General features: G+C 45.7%; 1 long non-coding RNA gene across 1 annotated transcript in view; it reads right to left on the bottom strand.

Annotated features, from left to right (window-relative positions):
• The window catches only part of LOC117196116 (uncharacterized), a 57162-nt gene that overhangs the window by 3123 nt on the left and 33357 nt on the right, over positions 1 to 20682 (bottom strand). Inside the window, exon 3 of the long non-coding RNA XR_004476167.2 lies at positions 9757 to 9913. This is a non-coding gene — a long non-coding RNA (uncharacterized LOC117196116). The remainder of the gene's footprint in view (positions 1 to 9756; positions 9914 to 20682) is intronic.

Raw genomic sequence — 20682 nt, 5'->3', positions numbered from 1 at the left:
TGGGTTGGCCAAAAAAATGTGGTTTCAGAAAATTCCTGGGGACTGAAATATTCTTTGATATTATTTATAACACTAGCCATGTCTCAACCACCTAAACTACCTAGATGGGTGTTAGTTGAATTTTCCCCCTAAACACAGAGAAGAATCTTTGACCATATTTCACCCTCCACTCCCAATTTTGTGTAATTTTACAAGTAATAAACCCTTCTTTAATATCTTGAAAATTAGCAGTAGTTTGGGTACCAACAGGAGTATATAAATGAAGGTACTGATAAAAATTGAAAATATAGGTGGGACAGAACTAACTTAGCAGAAGTTTCTCATCTCCTTCAGAGGACCTGCTGAAAGAGGCCATGTAGTTACTTCCTTGATGCTGCTGTCTCTTTTGGAACTGCCAACTTTTTTTGGCTATGCAAATTGGTAGTAAATCTTCATTCTTTGTGTAGCTGATTTCTGCCCACTCACTACTTCACCTGTCACTTCCTCCTTTCGGCCTCCTGTTGGCTGTGGTCCATTTTCTAGTCCATTTACCTGCTTCTCCATCCTCTGAGGGTTGCAGAGCTAGCCTGCTTGGGTTCAAAGCTGTGTTACTTTGGGCCAGTTATTTAACCTCTCTGTTCCTCAGTTTCCTTATCGATAAACTGGGGGTAATAGTCCTCCTGTCCTGAGGACTTTTATAAAGAATTTACACCATGCGACTGACAAGTTAATATCCAAAATATATAAACAGCTCATACAAGTCAATATCAAAAAAACAAATAACCCAATCAAAAAATGGGTAGAAGACCTAAATAGACATCTCCACAAAGAAAACATACAGATGGCCAACAGGCACACTCAAAGATGCTCAGCATTGCTAATTATTAGAAAAATGCAAGTCAAAACCACAAGTTAGGGCTTCCCTGGTGGTGCAGTGCTTAAGAATCTGCCTGCCAACGCAGGGGACACAGGTTTGAGCCCCGGTCCGGGAAGATCCCACGTGCCGCGGAGCACCTAAGCCTGTGCACCACAGCCCGTGAGCCACAACTACTGAGCCCGTGAGCCACAACTACTGAAGCCTGCCCGCCTAGAGCCCGTGCTTCACAACAAGAGACGCCACTGCAATGAGAAGCCTGTGCACCGCAACGAAGAGCAGCCCCCGCTCGCTGCAACTAGAGAAAGCCTGCACACAGCAATGAAGACCCAACACAGCCAAAAATAAATAAAATAAAATAATTTTTAAAAAGCTTTAAAAAATCCCCACAAGTTATCACATCACACTGGTCAGAATGGTTATCATCAATATGTCTACAAATAACATGCTGGAGAGGGTGTGGAGGAAAGGGAACCCTCTTGCACTATTGATGGGAATGTAAGCGGCTGCAGCCACTTGTAGAACAGGATGGAGGTTCCTTAAAAAACTAAACATAGAGCCACCATATGATCCTGCAATCCCATTCCTGGGTATATATCCAGAAAAGACAAAAACTGTAATTTGAAAAGATACATGCACCCAATGTTCATAGCTGCACTATTTACAGTAGCCAAGGCATGGAAGCAACGTAAGTGTCCATTAACAGAGGAATGGATAAAGAAGATGTGTACATATATGTATACACACACACAATGGAATACTACTCAGCCATAAAAAGGAATGAAATAATGCCATTGGCAGCAACATGGATGGATCTAAAGACTATCATACTAAGGGAAGTAAGTCAGACAGAGAAAGACAAACATTATATGAAATCACTTATATGTAGAATCTAAAAAATAATACAAATGAATCTATATACAAAACATAAACAGACTCATAAACATAGAAAGCAAACTTAACGGTTACCAGAGGGAAAGGAGGGGGGATAAATTAGGAGTATGGGATTAAAGATATGAACTACTGTACATAAAGTAGATAAGCAACAAGGATTCACTATATAGAATAGGGAACTATATTCAATAGCTTTGAATAACCTATAATGGAAAATAATCTGAAAAAATATGTATATAACTGAATCACTTTGCTGTACACCCAAAACTAATACAATACTGTAAATCAACTATATCTCAACTTAAAAAAAATGCTCATACTATGTGACCCGGAAATTCCAGTGAGAAAAATAAAATTTAGGATAATCCCTCGAACATGGTAAGTGGTTAGTAAACAGTGACTGTTGTTCTTAGTTATTGTACATGGAAACTTCACCCATCGTTCTCTCAGTTAATTATCTGCACGAGAACCACTCTGGACGTTGTCAATGTCAGCAGTCTGGATACTAGGATGGCCCCTCCACGCATCATCACAAGCATTTCACTTGTTTGTTGCAACAAATCTTTCAGCTCCTCGGGCCCTGTGCCGGACCCTCGGCAGAAAGCTATAGGCCGGCATCTTTGTATTTGAGATAACAAAGGAAACAGTTATTGTTTGTAGTCACTGACAGGTGAGGTCTGAAGATGTCCAAGTTATAGTTATATGGTGCCTTTCCCAATAGACTGTAAAGCCCTTGAGGGCTGACCCCCACTGTCCTGACTGGAAGGAAATTCGCTTTGCCCTGGGTTTCCTTTCTCAGTAACGCCAGGATCCCCAGAGTTGTTTAGATCATACTCTGCCCCCTGTCATCAGCTGAGCCCCTCAGGGAGCCCCTCAAAGCTGATCTCCACAACCTCTGACTTCTAGACATACCAGGGGCTGGGCTCAGGAATGGTGCCTTTGTGCTAGGACCCAAGCAGAGACACCAGAACAGAGCTGCCAGGGGGGACCCGCAGGGGCTAAACTCATGACAGAGGCATAGAAATTAGCCAGTGAAGAAAGAAAGACAGAAAACCCCAGGGAGACAGTCTATTCGCATTTCAAGGGTATTACACACGAATTATTAGTTTCATTTTTCTGCCAGCACAAAACCACCTAAGTGACCTTGAAAATACCATCCCTACCTTCTGCCTCATGGGTCTAGCGCCAGGTCCCACCTCCACCAGCCGGACGAGAGCTAGTCTGGCCCCTTCGCAGTGAGCCCGGGCTGGGCCACTCCCCACGCTCCAATGGCGGTGGACCTACTAGCACGCAGCACCATCTGTGCTTTTTGGAAAGTTTCTTGAACCCCTTACAATCGCACTCTCACCCAGAGCCCTACGCCTTAATTTAAGCCCTTTGCCTCCAGTTCTATTCCTGGCGAGACAGCAAACAGCCTCATATCAATCGCAGAGATGATATTCCTTTTGAGGGAGCTGGAGTCTTCGTGCTTTTGTCCTATCACGTAGCCACTGCAGAGAGGAGATTTTTTTTTTCCCATTCCACCCCTGTTTATTAAAAACAGCCCTTTTATCCTCCTTATCAAATCTTGCCGAACTCTGAACCAGGGTTCTATTTCATGTGACAGGATAAAAAATAAGTAATTCTCCCCTTCGCCTTGAACTGGAACAACCCAGGAAATAAAAGACTAGCCACGCAGTCAGAGGCCTACAGGGCCTTTTCCTGGTATGGGTGTGAATCGAAGATGTGCCTCTGACTCTAACCTGATCTGCCTTGGAGAAGATAATGTCAGAAGAGGCTTCACGAAACCCAACTCCAGAAAATTAAAGCCAATAGCCTTGCTCAGCCAGGACAGAAAGGGCATTGGAACCATTCAGAGGTATCACCCGACCTGATAGAAATCACAGGGTCTCGCCTACCATGCTCAGACACGGTCTGTGTACAAGATCTGGGCTGGCACACCCAGAAGGCTTGCAGTCATGTTACAGGACTGTCTTATTTCCAGGACCCGGCCCTGGAAATTGCAGCTAAACCCCAGAGGCACATCCCTCAAGAGGGCTCAAAGAGAACCAGCCGGAAATCTGTGCTGAAGATCAAAATCTGGGGTTAATCACCGGTCTTAAGAATAGTGCTTTCTTCCAGACAGTGTAATAGATCTTTCCTAAGAGATTAAGACAGCAGCTACAGAGCCAGCCAGGAACCTGCCCACGTTGCCAGGGCCCGCGGCTGGGTGTTCGGGGCGTGGTGGCTGGGCTGGGTGGTGGACCATAGGCATCGTGCCCACCTTCCGTTGCTGCCGCTGCTGGGTTCTTGCCCCATCCCCCCCGCCGTGATGCTAGCCATCCTGGCTCTGCCCCTCTCCCACTCCTCAAGGCCCCTCTTTCCCTCAGTTAACAGGTGGATGGTATTGGTCAGGCTGCTTTCAGCTAAGAGCAATAGACAACCCTCTTCCTGTTAGCTTAAAGAGCGAGGCTCCATTAGGAGTCACGCAGAGGGTTTTAGGATTTGCTCGGTCTGGGGACTTTAAAGTCTGTTTCCCTGCAGGCTCTTTTTGCAAGCTTCATCCTCAGGCTGGGGGCAGGAAGATGCTGCAGCTGTTTGCAGACCTCACGTCTATGCTTGACAATGTCCACAAAAAGAAAGGAAAAGTCACTCCTGGAAGCTCTTTAAGAAGACTGAGAAATGAATTTCCCCTAGGCCTCCAGGAACTTAAAGTCTGTTTGTAGGCCATTGGCTCCAATTACATGTGCTCATTCCTAAATCAGTCACCAGCAAGAGAGGCGGAGCCCCCCTTGAGCAATTGGGCCAGCCCTGGAGTTGAGGGTATCGATCCTGTTCATTCCCCTTGAGGCCCTGTGACTATGGGGGGAAGGGGAGAGGCCTGAACAAAACCAGGGTTCTGTTACCAAAAATTAAGGGATGGAAAGGATGCTGACTAGGTGGTTATGGTGTGCTCTGCCACCGGATATGTATTTATTATCTTTTTTAATCATCATAAATAAAAGCTATGGTAATCATTATGCTTACCCCCAATATTCTGTCCCTCCTCCTTCTGGGAACACGGTAGCACTGAACTTCTTGACCCCCCCGCCCCGTGAGGCTATGTCACCAGATCCGGCCAGTGAGCTGTGAACTGAAATGATGCGTGTGTCTTCTGGGCCAGAACATTTAATTGCCTGCCCTAGTTTCTCCAGGCAGTTCTTTTCCTCTGCCACAGGGACCAGCAATGGTCCAGATAACGGCTGTCCCATCAGCCTTGTCCTGGAGTGAGGACAGTGGAGACCAGGGCCTCCAGGCCACATGCAATGAACAAGTGGCATGATAAAGAAAAAAACACACACTTTGATGTTTGGAGATAATTTGTTACTGCAGCAAAAGCCCAGTGTATTTCAGCTGATACAGTAGCTTATGTCTAATGGAGTGTTTCCCATGTTCCAGGCATGTGATAACACATTATCAGTAGTTTCAATGGACAGGAGAAGTCAGGAGTGGCGGGGCCCCTACCCACACCCCCAAGGCGACTTCACTCCTAGGCATTTCCACCAATTGGCACTTGCCTAAGGATGTATCTAAGTTCGGGTTGCTCCACCGCACAACAGATAAATGTCCTAAGGATTCTGGAGCAGAGAACAAGTGAGTATTGGCGCATGTGAATAGGAGTCACCAGAAAAAGATAGGAACATTCAGGTATACACGGACGCTGGGACTTCGATAAGAGGAGAAGGGGAAAATATGCCACTGGAATAAATTCTCCACAGTTCTCTTGTGTTTCTGCACACCTTGTGATCAACGCACTGATCTGCCTTTCGTTCCAACTACCTTGTCAAGGATGTTTGTGTAGCAAATAGTTTGCAGGCTAGAGATAATGCTTCCCCCAGAGCAAAGATCGGGTTTGCCTACCCCCTTGGAAGGTGGAGGTAGTATCTTTCTCTGAAGCAGAGGCAAGTACACTTACTCTCCAGTATGATAGAGACAATGTCTTGCTTCCCAGCAAAGCAGGCATGCTTCATGCCCATTATAATGTGAGTCAGGCTTCTTAAGCTCCAGGCTCCCCTCCGGTAATGCAACCCACTGGGTGTGTAGCTGTCATCACCGTGTGGGAATTGACACTTCGGTGCAAACATTCTGATACACTAGTTACTGCTACTGCTGTGAGTAATAGACTGTCCTTTGTCTCTGACCCAGGAATCTTACCTCTCCTGGCAGCATTTATGGAACTGTGGCAGGCTAACTTTTTAGCCTGCCAGTGGGGTGAATCTCAGACCCTTCATAATTCCGGACACATGTGGTTGTTTATGGACAGGTAACATTCCAAATTAAGCATATAGAGAGAAGTTAGAGAGAAATCTTTTTTATCTCAGGAATTTGCCCAGAGAAATTGATCTTCTTCCTATTAATATCCATTATTTTCCTTTCTTAAAACTGGTAGATGATTAAAAAGAGAATTTTCTCTAGAATCTTCACATCCACCTGAGACTCTAAGCAACCAGCTTGTGAAAATAAACCAGAATGCTACCCAGGGATATCATTCTCAAACTGCCTGATTGAAGGTCTGCTCTTGCAGCCCCTGCGTCTGTCTTCAAATATCAGAAAATCTTGGCACTCCAAGTTTCCAAATTGGAAGTGAAATCTGCTCAGTGAGGATCTGATTTGAACAGAGTGTGGAATTGATTCTAAGCGTTTGGTATAAGCTTTAACATCTGACTTATAAATGTGTCACCTCCTATGTGCTGAATGAAGAAAACTTACTACAGACAACCAGGGCTCAGAGAACAATGGATTTTGCAGAGTTCTTTGCGCACAACTACACATTTCCCCCCGCAGTATTCAGTGTCAAAAGTTTAAGTAGGGCTTCCCTGGTGGCGCAGTGGTTGAGAGTCCGCCTCCGATGCAGGGGACACAGGTTCGTGCCCCGGTCTGGGAAGATCCCACATGCCACGGAGCGGCTGGGCCCGTGGGCCATGGCTGCTGAGCCTGCGCGTCAGGAGCCTGTGCTCCGCAGTGGGAGAGGCCACAACAGTGAGAGGCCCGCGTACCGAAAGAAAAAAAAAAAAAGTTTAAGTAATTCCTTATAAGACACCACAGAGTTATGACAGGTCATACAGGAGATAGGGATGCAAGTATATTTTTACCTTTGCAAAAAACAAAGGACAAAATAAGACAACCTGCATGGAACTGAGACCATCCGAAGGATAATCTTTAGACCCGAGTCACTGAGTCAGACTTCAATGATTAATTTTTATAAAGGAATCTGCATTATGTCAAGCTGCCTCTCGATCATAGATTATCTGAGTCTATGAGATGTGTTGGGGAAAACCTCATAGGATAAAAATGAATCATCCGTATGGCATTTCAGCAAGACCTCAACCCATTTATTTTCCAGTATTAAGTTCGTTCACTGATTAATTCAATCTGAACAATTTCCCGAATGCTTAGTAATGTGTTAGGCTAAAACAGATACAGTCCCTGCCCTTAGAAATGTTCTCTCAAGAAGGTTTGACTTTGAAATATGTTAAGTGCCACGAAGAAAAAGTAAACAGTGTTGTGAGAGCTTATAATAGGAGCCCTACCCACTTCTGGAGGCTCAGGAAAGGCTTCCCTGAAGATGGGACCCTGGAGCTGAAATCTCCAGGCTTTAAAGGGATTTACTGTGCAAAGAAGTTGGGGATGGAACAGGGGTGACAGGGGGAGGTTAGAAGATTATTCCAGGCTGAGAGAACAGCATGTCCAAAGGCCTAGTGACAGATGCATCCTTTTTACTTTTAGGGCAATGAAAAGGGTCAAGTCCAAAATCTGGGACCATTTGAGCAACAGAATATATAATGATAGCAATAGATTATATCATAGAATAAAATAAATACCCACCAGGCCACAGTGATAATCAACAATCAGACAAATAAATGAACAAGAAGATAAGCTATTCTTGCAGCAGAATTCCAATTAATAAACGTAAAAAGGATAATGGACATAGAGAATCACCATTTGAAAAACACCACGGTAATAATTACTGCATGCAAGAATCATCAATTGGTGATAAAATTGGCAGGTAAAACGATGATGAGAAACATTGTACTTACATAGATTCACAATGTCTCTTCTCCCCATCCCTCCAATAAAGGGTAACTTTACGACGCAGACACCATCTTGACCAAGGGCTCAAAGTTAACACCACCAGTAATGAGATGTGAATATCATGTACCTCCTAATACGGTACGCTGAGAAGGACACAATATCACTTCTGTGATATTCTTCCCAAATTATTTGCAACTTGAATTTAAACATGAGAGAACATCAGACAAACCCAAACTGAGAATCATGCTACTAGATAACTGTGTTCTTCAAGATTGTCAAGGTCATAAACCACAAAGGAAGAATGGGAAACAGCTCCAGACTGGAGGCCAAGAAGACATGGCACGCACAGGCACTGAGTGATCACTGGATCCTGAACCAACTGTTGAGATTCAGGTAAGGCGTGTAGGTTAATTAATAGTATTGCATGTTTTGGACAACGAATGTTGCCTGCCATTTCAGTAAACAAAAATGCTGTTTCCAGCGATCACGCTGGCTGTGGTGAGGAAAATGAGTTGAGTTCAAGGCAGGCTGGAATACATGTGGGGAGATCAGAAACAGGTCCTTGCAAGAGAGCAGGGGAGAGGATGCTGCAGGCTTGGTCTAGGGTGATGACAGCGAGAATGGACGAACATGAGGAGACTCTCGAGATATTGAGGAAGTAAAAACATAGAGTGACGTGGGCGTGGAGAAGGACCAGGTGGTGGGAGTCCAGGATGAGTACCCATGTCTGGCTCTGCCTGAAGAGAAACAGAGAAGCTATTCACCAGGAGAGAGCACACGCTGCAAAAAGAAGCGATGTGTGAGTTGAGCCTTGGATACTCTGAGTTTGATGTCCCTCTGATGGACCCGGATGGTGATGCCAGAAAAGGCATTTGGAGGTTAGGGGAGTGAAACTCAGGGGTAAAGTCTGAGGTGGAGATAACAATTGGTCGTTGAAGCAACTTGTCCCAGACTAGTGGGGGAGAGACTTTTAAACAAAGTAGTTATGATTTATTCTAGAGCGTAAAACAATTGGGTTATAAATAAAGATGTGTGTGAGCAGAAAGAGAAGTAGCTGCTAATGTCGGTGAGTGAGTACGGCTTTCTCAGAGGAGGTGCTACAGAGATGAGCTTAGAAGGATGGACAGGAGTTTGTTACACGGATGTAGAGGAATCTTTGGACAATCTGCCTGAATATTCCTGTTTCTTTAACTAGTGGGGGTCCAGCCCCACAGGCCCAGCTAACAGGCAGTGGCTGTTAGCTCCCTGGGCTCTACAAGTGGAAAGAAGGCAGTGCGTTTGCAGTTGCCCAACTGGTCTTTCTTTGCTCTTTTCCCTAACTGGGCATATTTTGAACTCCATCCATAGTGCATGCACCTCCCGAGTTTTCCTCCTTCCCCTCTTCTGCAATTCCCCTCTTGTCAAAAGTCCCCAAACCCTACCTACAGGGCACTACAGACCATTTCCCAGGTAATGGTTCTTTCAAAAATTACTTGTTGGTTCATGTGTTAACTGTTGGGTAGTGACTGACTTAGGGGCATTTCCATTTTAATGAGGATTGAAGCATTCCCATCGGAACCAGTCTTAAACTGCAGAACAACAGCATTGTAGCAGGAACTGCAGGTTCCAAAGGGCTCTTCTTCAGGGCCTCATGAGAAGTACCCATATTCCAAATGACCCCGCGTCACTCAGGACTGTTTTCCACCTCCCCACGCAGAGACATACGCTGTCCTCCCATTGGTGACTTGGCTTGAGGTCACAGCGGTTATCAGAGGGATTGGAGGGAGGATACCTGTCTGAGGATCCATGTCAGAATCTCCGGCGATTCTGAGAAACTGCCCAGGGGATTCTGAGTTGCTCAGAGGAAGGACTTCTTTCTTCCCTCTTCCCCCAAGCTTGTGGACCACTTTCAAAAACCCTTAATTCCTCTTCCCGGGGTCAGACTAACTGAATTCGTATCTCTAGGTTGGTTAACTTACCCTGCAGGGTCACCTGTGATCCTGGCTAGCTTCTGTCTGAGCCCTTGTTCTTAGGGGAAGCCGTTTCTTAGGTAGCATTTCCAACCATACACGCTTTTCATGAATTTCTTCTGGTAGTTTCCCGAGTACTGCCAGAGACCAGTGCTTTCGCTGATGACTAAAAAAAAACCCAAAAAACAAGGAATAATTTTAGCAGAAAGTCACGTTAAAACAATTTATTAAACTAGCAGGGAGAAGTTAGCAATTGAAATGACAATAAACAGTACCATTTACAGGAGCATAAAAACCTCAAAATGCTTAGGGACAGATTTAGCAAAATAGACACAACACCCAAACAGTGAAAACTATACAATGTTTCAGAGAGAAATGAAGGACACCTGAATAAATGGAGTGAAATATTATGTTCCTGCATTGGAAGATATTGTTTTCATATCAGTTCTTTCCAAATTGATCTACAGAATAAAGGCACTCTCAATAAAAATTCCAGCAGGTTTTAAAAATATATAAATTGACAAGCTGATTCTAAAATTTATATAGAAGTGCAAAAGATCTGTAATAGCTAAAACAGTTTTGAAATAAAAGAGCAAAGTTGGAGGACTTACACAGTTGTCCCTTGGTATCCTTGGGGGATTGGTTCCAGGACACCCCATGGACACCGAAACCCATGGATGCCCAAGTCCCTTTTACAAAATGGTATAATATTTGCCTATAATCCATGCACATCCTCCCATACACTTTAACTCTTCTCTATATTACTTATAATACCTAACACAATGCAAATGCTATGTAAGTAGTTGCCTGTGCATAGCAAATTCAAGTTTTGCTTTTGGGAACATTCTGGAGTTTTGTTTTTTTTTAAAGAATATTTTCAATCTGCAGTTTGTTGAATCAGAGGATGTGGGACCCATGGATACAGAGGGCTGACGGTACTACTTAATTTCAAGACTTAACATAAAGCTATAGAAATCAAGATAATGTGGTACTGGTGTATGAACAGATATACAGATGGAAGAAACAGAATAGAATTCAGAAATAGACCCACACATACACAGACAATTGATTTTTTAAAAATTTTTTTTAATTTTTGCAGTACGCGGGCCTCTCACTGTTGTGGCCTCTCCCGTTGCGGAGCACAGGCTCCGGACGCGCAGGCTCAGCGGCCATGGCTCACGGGCCCAGCCACTCCGCGGCATGTGGGATCTTCCTGGACTGGGGCACTAACCCGCGTCCCCTGCATCGGCAGGCGGACTCCCAACCACTGCGCCACCAGGGAAGCCCCAGACAATTGATTTTTGACAAAGATGCCAAGGCAATTTAATGGGGAAATGATAGTCTCTTCAGGGCACTGGTCATATAGTCATATATATGTATTGGCAATACAAACAACAAAGTCCTTGTTTCAGAATATTTAAGAACTCTTAAAACTTAATAATAAGAAACAACTCAATAAAAAATGATCAAAAAATTTGAAGAGACACTTAATACAAGAATGGCCAGTTGGCACATGAGAAGACGCTTAAAGTCATTAGTTATAGAGAAATGCAAGTGAAAAGCACAAAAGAAACCACCGCACACCCATTAGAATGTCCAAAATTAAAGAGACACACCAAGTCCACAGCCAGTGTTGGCAAGGGTGTAAAGCGATGCAACTCATACACTGCTGGTGGGAAAGCAAAACTCTGCAACCACTGTGGAAAGCACTGTGGCAGTTGCTTCTAGAGATACGCTTCAAGGGATCCACCCAGAAATCCTATTCCTAATATTTATCCAAGAGAAATGAAAACATATGTCCACAGAAAGATGTGTAGACAAATGTTCAGAGGAGCTTAATTCATAACAGCCCCAAAGTGGAAACAACCCTAATTTCATCCACAGGTGAATAGGTCAACAGATGGAGGTCTAGTGACACAACAAAATGCTAGTCAGCCATAAAAACAAGAACACGCTGTACACAGTGGCACGGATCGGTCTCAGAAATGTTATGCTGTGAAAAAATAGCCTGACACAGCAAAGAGTGTGCCCTGTATGATTTCATTTATATGAAATTCCAGAAAAGACAGATCTAATCTATAGTGACAGAAAGCAGATCAGCGGTTGCCTGGAGCTGGGGTGGAAGGACTGAGTGAGAAGCTCTGCAAGGGAATTTTCTGGGGTGCAGCCCGTGATCTCTATCTTGACTTTTCTGGTGGTTATACCTGAGCGTACAAACTTGTCAGAACTCATCACAATGTACACTTTGAAGTTGGTGCATTTTATTGAATTAAGATCATACCTCAATCAAGTTGATTTGAAAGAAAAAGCATTTAGTGAGTAGAAAATACTATGCTACACAAATATCAAGTTGAGAGAAGGCTACATACAGACAGAGAGTCAGAATTGCTGGGAAACCCCAGTCTGCAAAATGCACTCACTTTCTGGGAGACGTCGGTCCTTCTCAGAGCTGCCCCACGGGCTTGGCGTGGGAGCCGGCTGACGTTCACGGCCACCTTGAGAGCCTTGCACGTGCTGGGTCATGGGAGGAGCTGGGAGCTCTGTTTCAGCCCTTGCTGGAGGACCTTGCCTGCTCTTGTCAGCTCTGCGGCCACCCTTCCCAGGACTCCCGGGATGCGCAGAAGCTCGCGCCTGCTTCTACTCAACTTTCCACCTGAGGCCCAAGTCTTCTCAAAGTTCACAGAGACAGGCAACACAAGCCTTCTGCCTTCATTTGCCCTTTTTTTTTTTTGCGGTACGCGGGCCTCTCACTGTTGTGGCCTCTCCCGTTGCGGGGCACAGGCTCCGGACGCGCAGGCTCAGCGACCATGGCTCACGGGCCCAGCCGCTCCGCGGCACGTGGGATCTTCCCGGACCAGGGCACGAACCCATGTCCTTTGCATCGGCAGGCGGACTCCCAACCACTGCGCCACCAGGGAAGCCCATTTGCCCTTTTTTGCTCTTCTTCTCACTGCTTTTTCTTTCTCAGCTCCCAAATCACATCCTATTTCTGTTGGACTCTCCTAGCATCTCTCTCCCTCCTCGGTTCTTAGTTCCCACACCCTGATTTCGTGTCTCAATATCATGGTGACACAGCCTGTGAGAAGATTCAGGAGTTGCCCTCTGATTTCAGGGGGACCTAAGGACTCAGGAAAGGATGGATGGCCCCAGGGGAGCCAGCGGCCACCAACACGATGCCTGTCGTACGGAGACTTGAGTGAAAGCTTCCTCCAAGGAATGCCAGTTGGCCATTTGTCCAAAAATAGCCTGTTGGAAGATGAATACACTTTTTTCTCTTATTTATTTATGTTTTTATTTTATATCAGAGTATAGTTGATTAACAGTGTTGTGTCTGTTGCAGGTGTACACACTACTACATATAAAATAGAGAACCAACGAGGACCTACTGTGTAGCGCAGGGGACTCTGCTCAATATTGTAATAACTTAGATGGAAAACAACTTGAAAATGAATACAGTTTGGATTGGTCTTTATTTCTAAGCGTAGAGTACAAGCTCCTTGGCTTTGCCCACCAGGCCATCACAACGCGGTCTTGGCAGACTCCTGGAAACCCGGCCCTAGCTTGTCCTCACCCGCCACCCCATCCCACTCGGTAACACTTCAAGCCTCAGCTGAAAAGTGAGCGTGAGTCCCTCCTTGCCCCCCTCTCTACCTGTCTCTGTTACGGCATCCGTCACAGAGTCCCGTGGGGACTCAGCCGCCTGGGCCTCTCCCCACAGAAACATCCAACAGCGCAGGTAAGCTTTTGTCAGCCCCAAGCCTAGCACCGCTTCGAACCCATAGTAAGTGCTCGAATCTTTACATCGCAGTGCTCAGTGCTGTAAGAGACACAACTGCCCAAGGCTTCGTCTGCATCTCCCGGAGCTCTCAGGCCGGAAGGCAACTGGACAGGCAGAGGCAGCTGCAACCCAAGGGAAACTGCCGGGTAAGTGCTTCGTTAAGTGTCGGGCAGGACAAAGCAGCAAGGAAGAAGCCTTCAAGTCAAACTGCCGGCACAGATGTTTGAATGTACTGAATTATAAGGGCTAATTTGCAGTGAGTGGTTTCTCTGCGCCACGGACCAGCTATGCATTTACACGATGTATCAGTTTCCCGTGGCTGCCCAAACCAAGCACCAGAAACGGGGTGGCTGGAAACCTCAGAAGCTTATTCTCTTCCAGTTCTGGAGTCCGGGGTCGGCAGGGCCGTGCTCCCTCTGCAAGCTCTAGGGGAGAATGCTGCCCCGCCTCTTCTAGCTTCTGGGGTTGCTGGCAGTCCTTGACCTCCCTTGGCTTGTGGCTACTTCACTCCAATATCTGCCTCCGTCCTTCTTCCCCGTGTGTGCATTTACCTGCGTGTTCTCTCCTTTTCTTATAAGGAGGAGAAGACGGATTTAGGGCCTACCCTAACCTAGTATGACCTCATCTTAACTGATCACATCTGCATTCTGAGGTTCCAGGTGGATGTGAATCGAGGGGACGCTAGTTAACCCACTTCACATGCCTAAGCTCCTTTAACTGTGACCATGAACATGTGAGGTAAACGTTATTACAATCCCCATTTGATACATGAAGACATGGAGGTGTCCAGACCTTAAGTGGTGGCCCAAGGGAACATTCCAAAAACGCTAGGAATTCTGGTGTCAGAGCATTTTATCACACTGTGATCCTCCACTCTTAAGACTTAACAAAGTTTTAAAATTGTAAAATATATCATTCATTTAAAATAGTGTATGTAAAACGAATGTACAGATTAGCAAATATTAATAAAATGAATACCCACGTACCCATCACTCAGCTTACAAAGCAGAACACTGCTGGGGCCTTAGAAGCACAATCCTGTTTTATCCCCTCCACCCACAGTGTGGATCTGAGATCACCCCCTAATAAACATTCTGCGTGCTGACCTGCTGACGCCCATCTCTGAGTCAGCTCCCCGGGGCCCCGCCCCTGAGGACTGGCACCAGCAGTGGTCTAGGAAAGCACGCATTCAGGTGGGATTTTGCAGATCAACATCCCACCAGCTGCGGACGATGAAGATTCCATCCCTGTTGGCTGGTGGGTCACGAAGAGCTCTGTGAATTTACAAACGTAGTCTGGTCTCTCTGTGTCTGGGGAAAGAAATCTTCTTTGAGATACTGAATCCTGGGGGGGAAGAAGCGGGTAGGACACCAAGCCCACAGTGGGCTATTCGGTCAGTGGTTTTCACCTGAGGCTGGGGGCTCGTGGAGGGGAATGAATTCCAGGATGGGGGACTCACCTCCCGCAGCCCCAAGTCAACTCTGATCCCCCGCCCCGTTCACTCCACTGTCGGCGGCTGGGATGGAGGTGGACAGCGGGGAAGGCAGGCAGGAAGGCTGTTGGAACTAGAAGAGGAGCTTTTCCAAAGGCACGGATGCCCCTTTCCTGGCTGGGAAGCACGAGCTTCACCATCTCGCTTTATCAACTGGCCCTTCTCTTGAACTGGAAAAATCACCTAGGTAACATATCACTTATGTAAGTACTGTAGAATACTTATCACTTAAAGCATTATTATTATTATTATTATTATCATCATCATTTATTTATTTATTTATTTTTGGCTGCCCTGGGTCTTCATTGCTGTGCGTGGGCTTTCTCTATTTGCGGCGAGTGGGGGCTACTCTTCGTTGTGGTGAGCGGGCTTCTCACTGCGGTGGCTTCTCTTGTTGCAGAGCACGGACAGGCTCTAGGCACATGGGCTTCAGTAGTTGTGGCACGCGGGCTTCAGTAGTTGTGGCTTGCGGGCTCAGTAGCTGCGGCTCGCGGGCTCTAGAGCGCAGGCTCAGTAGTTGTGGTTCACGGGCTTAGTTGCTCCGCGGCATGTGGAATCTTCCCGGACCAGGGCTCGAACCCGTGTCCCCTGCATTGGCAGGTGGACTCTTAACCACTGTGCCACCAGGGAAGCCCTTATTATTATTATTTTAAATCCTCTGAAAAGGCAAACATTAACCACCATCTCAGAAATATAATAATTTCAATGGTAAACAGGACATTTTTGTTCATTTTATCTTTTTTATTAGGGTGCAATTGACGTACAACATGATATTAGTTTCAGGTATATGACATAATGGTTCAATATTTGGATATATCGCAAAATGATTACCACACTAAGTCTAGTGAAGTAGACTCTGGTTAAGCAGAGAACATTCTTTCGTGTGCGATTCAGTTATACATACATATATATGTATATATTCTTTTTCATCTTCTTTTCCATTGTGGTTTATTACAGGCTATTGAATCCAGTTCCCTGTGCTATACCGTAGGACCTTGTTGTTTCTCTCTTTTATGTATAGTAGTTTGTAGAGAACCCTGTTGCAATGTAGAATTAAGGTAAAGGTGTTTTCTCTTGCAAGAGTTGTTTCTGAAGAGGTCTTGGCACAAACTCCTGCAGTGTGTCGAACCCCATCGTCACACCGTGTACTGTGGATCCAGGCCACGCCAGAGGGTGAATGCTGACTCACAAAGGGAAACCAAGAGAACTGCCAGCCTCTGCTGTATCAGATCAAGTCAGCTGGGAACGTGCTTTTCCTCAGTCCCGTGCGCCCAGGCCCCTGGAGGCTCAGGCAGCTAGTGAGGCTTCTTCTCTGCATGTCAGTCAGAGGAAGGGCACAGGGACACCTTGCAGCCTGACCTCCACCACCACTGACTCACGTTCACTCAACATGTGAAAATCCAGTGGAAATAATAAATGGGTGATAGAACCTTTTACAAGAAATAGAAAATCTAGCAGGACTTTTGAGGATGGTAGGAAAGCAAGCTCTTGGATAATGTGGTTTATGTTCCTTTCCCTTTTTTTTTTTTTTTCAGTTTTCTTTTTTCTGCCTTAGGAGGCATTTGTGATTTGTATGTTCTGTAGAAAAGAGGGCTTCCCTGGTGGCGCAGTGGCTGAGAGTCCGCCTGCCGATGCAGGGGACACGGGTTCGTGCCCCGGTCCGGGAAGATCCCACATGCCGCAGAGCGGCTGGGCCCGTGAGCCATGGCCGCTGAGCCTGCGCGTCCGGAGCCTGTGCTCCGCAACGGGAGAGGCCACAACAGTGAGAGGCCTGCGTACTGCAAAAAAAAAAAAAAAAGAGAAGAGGAGCATGGAAATTCTAAATATGATCCAGGAATTATCAGTGTCACTATTTCTGAAAAACGGAAGCCAGTTTTTAAAAATGATAAATGGTGCTCAAGTCACATTCTGCTTTAAAAGTTTGTAACAAATACAGACGAATTAAAAAAAAAAAGATAAATGCAGTACATGCATTAAAAAATTTCAAATAGTTGAGAAGGATATAAAAGATGAAAATAGATTTTTCTTTTATGCCTCCTCTACCTAAAGATAGCCATTATTAACAATTTCTTATATATCCTTCCAGAGTTTTCCATGCATACACAACATTGAAAAAAACATAAAAATTTGTATACAATATTATGACATCCTTTTTGAATAATTATTTATTATATATTTAATAATATATTGGCATGCCTTATTTCAACACACACAGATTTACTTTATTATTTTTAGTAGCTACATAGTATTCTTTCTATAAATGTGCTTTATATACCAGTCCCCTATTCATGGACATTTAAGTTAGCTTCAGATTTTTAAAAATATTACAATATTACAGTGAGTATTCTTTATTCATATAGTTTTGTACATGCACAAATATATCCGTAGGGTAAATTCCTAAAAGCCAAGTCAAAGGGTTTGTACATAAAATTTTTTTACAGATATTACCATGGTCTCCACAGAGGCCTTTATATCTGACCATCAATCAATGAAGGGAGTTTCCCTAAATCCTCACCTATCCTAGGTTTTATAAAACTTTTAAGTCTTTGCCAACTGATTTGGAAAGAGAAAAAGATGTCTCCTTTGTTTCAATTTGCATTCCTCCCATAAGTGTCTCCATTTCAATTTTTAGCAAAAAGAAGGCAAAACATGCTATGCTGAGCGGTTTGCAGTCGCAGAAAGAGCGACCTGTGACCAGCAATATTTTGCGTCCCTTGACCTAATTATGTCCGCTCTCCAGATATTTTCACGAAGCAGGTAGCTTTTGAGAAAATCCAAAAAAGGTAGAGTCGGAGATGGTTTATTTATAAACGAGTCTGTTGGTGAGGAGACACTGATGCCGACGTCCAGGCACAGTTCCGGCTCTGCAGCTCTGCAGCCGCCTGCAGAGCCGCGGATCGCAGGGGTGTCGTCGACAGCTGGAACGCTCCGCGGTCCAGCACTGACCTGGCCTCGGCACCTGAGCAGAGCCAGGCTCGCTGGAGGCATGCACTCCTAAAGCAGCCCTTTGCTTTCACTTCTGGGGAGCTGGCAGGGGAGCAGCTGTTTAGAATTTCATAAGTAAGGCATGGATTAACTCCACTGGTTTTCTTTATCCCACTGCCCCTGCCCCTGTAGTGACCCTATTGGGTGTCACAGCAGGTACAGAACGAGCAGACCCAGGGCAGGGGATCTGTCCATCTGCGCACAGATTTCCAGCTGCTCACCACCTCCCTTGGTCATCTCTGGAGGCCATGCTTGCTCCCTTTGTGACACGGATTGCCACGCAACCGACCTGTTCACCCACATGACTCCAGCTGTATCTGGATGGCTTAAACGTGGCCCATCAGGTCGGGCAGCGGGGAATAGGCAGGTTCTAGGTGCTGCACGGATCCCGGCCGCAGAGCAGCCAAGTGGCCGCCTCTTCCTTCCCAGATGCTTTCTCTTGGGCCACATGGAAAAGTCACCATATGGCGCAGTGGTTAACACTCAGGTCTTGAACCCCATGTGCTGCGGTTTGAATCTTGTCTCCTCTCATTAATTACTGCGTTGCCTAGAGGAAGCTACTTAACCTCTCTGTGCCTCAGATTCACAGAAGATCATATCTAACTCATGGGCCTTACGTGGGATATGATCACAAACAAGACCAGTACTTGGCCTAAAGTTCCAAAAACGTTGCCTGTTGTTATTACAACCGGCCTGTGAGACTCCAACTCTCCTGATATGAAAAACCTATATTCCATTTGCAGATTGGAGTGGCAGTGAACTAGTAAGTCCAGGATTCATCAGAAATCATTTCTCTTCCTTCGCCTGTCTTGACCTAGTATCTGGTTTATCGCTACACCTAATTTTCACGCAAAGACGCAGACTTTCAGCAGCAGGAGTCATGAGAGAGGGCTTTCGGCCTCAGCTTAGCTGCGGCGCGGAGTTCTACATTCCGTACACAGCTGTGTTTTCTCCTACACCTCCCACCAAATGTGGTTGTGGACTCAGGACAGCTATACTCATGAAGGGGCTTGGCATAGACAGTGTCCAGATGTGGGAACACAGCTGCATGGAAACACCCTGCTCACTGGTCAGGATCAGACTGAAAGAGATTAAGAGTCAGAGAGAACTTTCTCCAAGATCTAACCTCATGCCCCTTTGCTTCCACGCTCTTGCTTGCGGCATTCAGGCCACGAGGAAGAGGAGGTAGAAATCAAGGATGCTTTACAGTGATTTGTACGCCCCTCAGCCACGAGACAGCTCATTTCTGATGGGATACCTTCCACTGGTGCAGAGTTAACCCGCTCCCAGAGGCGGTGTGTGACAAAGAGATAACTACCAGACGTGTGCTGGTTAAATAACACATCATAAATTCAAAAGAGTTATGCAAACTGGGAACGTGACTGAGGGTGGCTGTTTTGCAGAGAGAACGGGTTCAATACCATTGAAGGGTGAGGAGTGCTGAGGCCTCAGACCTAATTTACAGCTTCCAGGAAACATAGGGGACAGTGCGGTTAAACTGCCCTAAGGTGCACATGCTGGATCTTTCCTGAAGGTGAAACATACTGCAGGAAAGCTGGCCTGGAATCTTCAAAGTCATCATTATAGGAAAAAATCGGAGAGTGACCTAGGTGAAAAGAGACGCAGTTCCCAAAAGCAAGGTGCAAACCTTAATTAGATCCTTGTTCAAAAAAGTAAAGGAGAACAACCATAAAAGACGTTTAGGGACAATCGGAGATCCTGAAGGATAGGCTGATTCTCAGGCGGCTCTACAGAATTATGGCTAATTTTTCTGGGCATGAAAATGGCCCTGTGGTTACCAGGAGAGTGTTCTTATTCTCGCGAGATGTCTGCCACAGTAATTAGGAGTGAAGCATTATGATGCATGTGGACAACCTTCCAGTAACTCAAGAGTGAGAGGGAGTAAACGCGGCAAATAGGAGAATTGTTGAATCTAGATGGAGGTTGGTCCTGGGAGGGTTGTTCCAGGCTGAATCTAGGTGTTTGCTGTCCTATTTTTTTTTCAACTTTTCTCTAAGTTTGAAAACGTACACAGTGAGAAGTAGAAAGGGGAAGGAGAGGTTACGGATCCAGGGGCTGGCAGCCGTTTCTGGCAGCCTTTGTGGGACAACTCAGCTTAAGCCTGGCAAGCACCTTCCCTTGGGAAGGGGGGAGGCCTTTGATACCATGTCCGTTCTTAAGTTGAGAACTGTCTTGCTGTGGGTGCCTCATCCCCTGATGCCGGACCAAGAGGACACCTCTGCAGAGTCAGCAGCACCTCCAGGCCCCAGGGCTCTGAAGGCCACCATCCTACAGGGGGAGGGTATGCCAGGCCTATTTCCCCTTATAGAACACACCCTCCATCTGCCCTCATTTGGTGCAGAAGACAAGGCTAGGTTTCTACATCACCTCCTTTCTATATCACCATGTAGAAAACAGGATTGTGTGAGAGTTAGATGTCAGATGTTATGTACTTACAGAGTGGAAACTTTGCACCATTGCTCAGAGTACAAGGTAATATCAAAATTTGAAGAAATAATTGAACATTGTGTTGCTCTTGTACCTTATGCTTGGACTCCATAATTTAACCCAAGGAAAGAATTCTCTACTAGCCGGCCTTTGGGACACAGGCAGTAGAGGAGCTTTGGGGTAAGAAGGCCTTTTAGAAGAATGGTTCAAATCATTGAACCTTGAAGGCAGA

Source organism: Orcinus orca, chromosome 2 (genome assembly GCF_937001465.1).
Source record: "Orcinus orca chromosome 2, mOrcOrc1.1, whole genome shotgun sequence".
In the NCBI taxonomy this organism is placed as follows: Eukaryota; Metazoa; Chordata; class Mammalia; order Artiodactyla; family Delphinidae; genus Orcinus; species Orcinus orca.
The sequence above is the reverse complement of the archived record's forward strand: the minus strand, read 5'-3'. Positions and strand labels throughout refer to the sequence as shown.